The sequence below is a fragment of the Trematomus bernacchii genome, unplaced genomic scaffold (genome assembly GCF_902827165.1).
Source record: "Trematomus bernacchii unplaced genomic scaffold, fTreBer1.1, whole genome shotgun sequence".
Classification (NCBI taxonomy): domain Eukaryota; kingdom Metazoa; phylum Chordata; class Actinopteri; order Perciformes; family Nototheniidae; genus Trematomus; species Trematomus bernacchii.
Genome location: NW_022987910.1, coordinates 2,392,162 through 2,396,755, shown reverse-complemented (window position 1 = coordinate 2,396,755; position 4,594 = coordinate 2,392,162). Strand labels below are relative to the sequence as shown.

Below are 4,594 nucleotides of genomic sequence, written 5' to 3'. Positions count from 1 at the left end.
GCCAGCATGTTATCACTGTGAACACTAAGATACTAATATGAGGGTACCACACTAATGGTATTGCAGTTACCTACTTTTTAGTTTTTATTTATAATTAATTATTTGTATGCATATTTCTTTATTTTGTATTGTGTTTTAAGCCTGTACAGCACTTTGGACAACATTGAAATGTGCTATACACAAATATTTAAAGGGTTGAATTGAATGCAAATGTCGACATTACTCACCTGTAGTTAGCAAGCATGCACGTTATGCATGTGTCTGTAATACAAACACATCTCTGCAGGCATCATAAAGATATGAGGCTGCTCTGTTTTCCCAGTTTGTAACTCTTGCCTCCTCTCTTCATGTCTTAATCCCTCTCACATGAGATGGGAGAAGAGGAGGAGACACCTCGAGAGACGAGTTGAGGCAAAAGACATTCAATGAAATTAGACATCATGACACTCCTACCTCGCACCCTAATGTCCAGGACACACGTACGCTGCACGTGTGCTTATCATTACGGCTTATGCTTTTTATCTGGGCATCCGAAAAGTCATGCCTATTTTCTTCTGTGAGACGCACGTGGTTCTTTGCAAAAACATACCCGGCAACAACCTGTCAAAAGTCTTATCACCATGTTTCATTACAGATTTAATGTATTTATCTGCAAGTTTTAAATTATTTCTAGTTTAATGAGAGAAGCTGCTCCAGACTGCAACTACATTTTCATTATGATCATGGTCTTAACTAAATACGATAAGTTGTTGTGTTAAACACTGATATGAGAAACATAGCAATATGTCTACAGTCAGCTGTGGTAGCTTAAAAACATTATTTTCACACTACCTGCATTTCATTCACTTAAGAACTACCTGGTTGATTTCTAATAAGAGGGAAATTCAATGCATTTAATTAATTTCTTGCAAGTAAGGCCAAAAATAAGTCTTCCTTAAAATGTGTTCTGTTAATTTTCCCTTGTATTATTTTCAACATTTGCAGTGTGTGCTGCACAACAAGCTGCATCGACATCTGCTGGTCCACCAGCCCCGCCTGGACCAGAGCAAGAGCCAGAGCGAGAGACGGAGCCAGAGCCAGAGCCAGAGCCAGAGCCAGAGCCAGAGCTTCCAGAGACATTTACTCTCCATCTTTTTTCTCTTCCTCCACCTCCTCCATGCTCCCAGCCTTCTCTCTCACCCTTGTCTTCTCCTCCACCGCCTCCATGCTCCCAGCCTTCTCTCTCCCCCTTGTCTTCTCCTCCACCGCCTCCATGCTCCCAGCCTTCTCTCCCCCCCTTGTCTTCTCATCCACCTCCTCCATGCTCCCAGCCTTCTCTCCCCCCCTTGTCTTCTCCTCCACCTCCTCCATGCTCCCAGCCTTCTCTCTCCTCCTTGTCTTCTCCTCCACCGCCTCCACCGTCAAAGAAAAGTCGAAAAGGTTTGATTTGCACTATACTATACTATATACTATACTATACAATACATTTCTTTAAATGATTGTTTGGAAGACTTATTACCTAATTATTAAAATGGTGTTATTTATTTTTAGAATGCAGGAAACACAGGACCCAGAAGGTGTTCCTCTATGAGAGCATTGGGGAAAGAAGAGTTTTTAATGTAAGTGTGTTATAATTTCTTCCTTTTTGTTTTTCTTGTTAAATAACATAAAAACGTACAGAACATTATTGGTACCGTCTACAGACCATCAGTGAGATATCTGCACAGAGCCCAAACGATACTAACATATAACGCCTCTGAATCCAGAGATACACAAGTATCCACTATCGTACAAGTATGGAGCAGTGAGGTTCCTCAATCCATCCTCGACACTGCACCTTTTGTTGTCATTGTAAGCATTACAGGACTACGTTTTGCATCACCTTATAACCTTGTGTTGTAGGAAACTCCCAGTCTTAAAGAAGCTGCTCCATACTGGTACGATAGTGGATTCTTCTGTATCTCTGGTTTCAGATGCTGTTGTCTGTTAGTATTGTTTATGTGTAGAAATCTAACCTTATTGATGGTCTATAAATGGTACAAATAATGTTCTGTAAAGTTGTATCACCTAACTTTGTAAAGTATCTCTCATTAATATTTCTGTCCATTTCATATCATGCCTTTCAGCAAAGACAAGAAGTGAAAATTCGCTGGACACCATGCTCCAAGTGGTAAGTTTTTCCTTAATGACCATACATGTATGTGTTGTACTGGAAGCAAAGGGTTTATACACTGATACAGTAGGCTCATCTCAATTGAATACTTTTGTATTGTATGTTGTTATGTAATTTGTCCTACAGAAGAGAGACACAAATCACTAACATATGTATTATTATTAGTTATCAGTTACCCGTATTTGTATATATCCTAAATGTTTGACGTGCTGTGGGTCTACCACACATGCATCACAAACCACAAGTAAGAACAGTACGTTATTATTTTATAATCAAAAAATTATTATAGAATTTGTAAGTATATTTCACACACTTTAATGTCTTTATAGAGTTCGATCTCCTGATTCGTTTAAGAGATTTAATATATTTTACTCTTAATGAAGCACTTTAAACATTTAATGACTCTGATCCTCCTTTAACGGTAAGAACAGCTGCAGTGAGCAGAGGCTGTGCAGCTGGGGGCGGAGGTCTGATGCGCGAGTAGTGTGCTCTCGTGTATCCTACCTTTCGTCTCCTCTGGAAGCCTCCTCCCTCACCCCTCCTCGACTCCTCCGTTTGCGTTGAAGCGATTGTGACGTCCTTCAACATGGCGTGTCTTGATTGATTTCCGGGTCAAGTCCCGGAGGAGGGGGAGAGAGGAGTCGAAGAGGGACATTGAGCTGAAGCTAATGTTTCAAATCCTATTTTAAATTGACTTACTTGCCTGATTAAGCATCAGAAATATATATAGCATGACATATTAATAATTATTCAACTGTTCTTTATGTGTGTTTTGCAGTGGCAAGGACTGGGAGGACACATGGGAGCCTGCCCAAAACTATAGCAGCTCAACATAATAACACACACACACAGACACAGACACACAGACACAAACACACACACACACACACACACATACACACAACACACACACACACAGACACATACACACACACACACACGCACACACACACACACACACACACACACACACACACACACACACACACACACACACACACACACACACACAGACACACACACATACACACACACACACACGCACACACACCACACACATAATACATTTTTTCAATAAATTGTTTCAATAAATTGTTGTTTCTGTTGTGTATTTTTTGTACAATTATTTCTCAATAGGGTAAAGCCATTTAAAATGTTTTAGTTTTTGGTATGTTAATGCAAATGTGACAATCATTATTTTCGGGCTGCCTCAGTCTTAAAACACAAGATAGATATCAATTTTTGTTATGGTCTTCTGTATATGTCATGAATAATACTGGTACAATTTGAATTTGCCCCAAAACGTGGAAACGCAGACCAGATCTTCTAAATGCCAGGGACCGGAACATCAGGAGCATCTCTAAAAGACGATATGTGACAGTCCTGCAGCAACGGACCATATGAGAAACATTATGTTAAAACCTAGAAACTTATTCTAAACCTACTATCAAAGTATTCACCTGAAATGTAGCACAATTTGGCTCCTGTTAAAAGCACTATTTGAAAATGTAGATTTGTCAGGTCAACATGTGACTTATCTGGTTTGCTATAACAGTTTTACTCCCCAGTTGAACTGTATTTGACAATCATTAAATTCACAAACATAATTTGGGAAATAAATCAAAGACAATAGTGTAAATAAGAAAAGTTTAGTTTTTGAAACTTGTAATGGAGACGTTGATACATTAACTGTCAGCAGTATTTATTGTTACTTTGTAATTCTACTCCACCACAATTCAGAGGGTAACCTTAACCTATTTGGCACATCCCTTTCAAGATGTTCTAAGGTTTATTGACATATCATATACACAACTACGGTGTAGTTATGCAATGAATGACAAACCTCGCAGGTTCGTCAACAGTGCATTACAAGAGATCTATCAATATGTTTATACCTCCACCATTAAACAGTCATATTCTGCACATTTCTTATACTATCTACATACATCTTATAAGAGTATAATTAATATGTAATGTCAGTTAAAATAAGTGCTTAAACGTAGTTAACATTGCAGGAAAGTTGATTGTCAAGTCCCAAAACAAATTATGCAGTTGCCAACTCTCACGCATCTGGCGTGTGACACACGCTTTCACTCTCAATCTCACGCTCTCACGCTGCCCAAACTATTCTCACGCCAAAAACAAGATGAACCGGCGATCCTTTTTGGTTGGTTATTTACAATGTTGAGTTGACAGCTGCTCAAGCTGTCAATCCGCTCCCTCCCCGCCCCCACCACTCTTAACAACGTTAACAGACAGCAGAGCAGTGGGAGCCGGTTGGTCAATCCCCGACCCGTATTGCGCATGCGCAGATCTAAGATCCAGTAGAAATGATAAAAAGTAAAAGTCTGCTGCTTATTGTTCTACTAGGCCAAAATAGAGTCAAAGAGTATATGAGAGTGAGAGTGTGTTAATTAATATATTTGGCCTTAACTTAAAGTA

The 4,594-nt window shown here is 39.4% G+C and overlaps 1 long non-coding RNA gene across 1 annotated transcript; it reads left to right on the top strand.

Moving 5' to 3' along the window:
* Positions 1-1,322: 1,322 nt before the first annotated feature.
* Positions 1,323-3,041, top strand: LOC117470540. The gene is made up of 4 exons (XR_004554701.1): positions 1,323-1,419; positions 1,531-1,598; positions 2,106-2,149; positions 2,931-3,041. It is a non-coding gene; the product is annotated as an uncharacterized LOC117470540 (long non-coding RNA).
* The last annotated feature ends 1,553 nt before the right edge of the window (positions 3,042-4,594 follow it).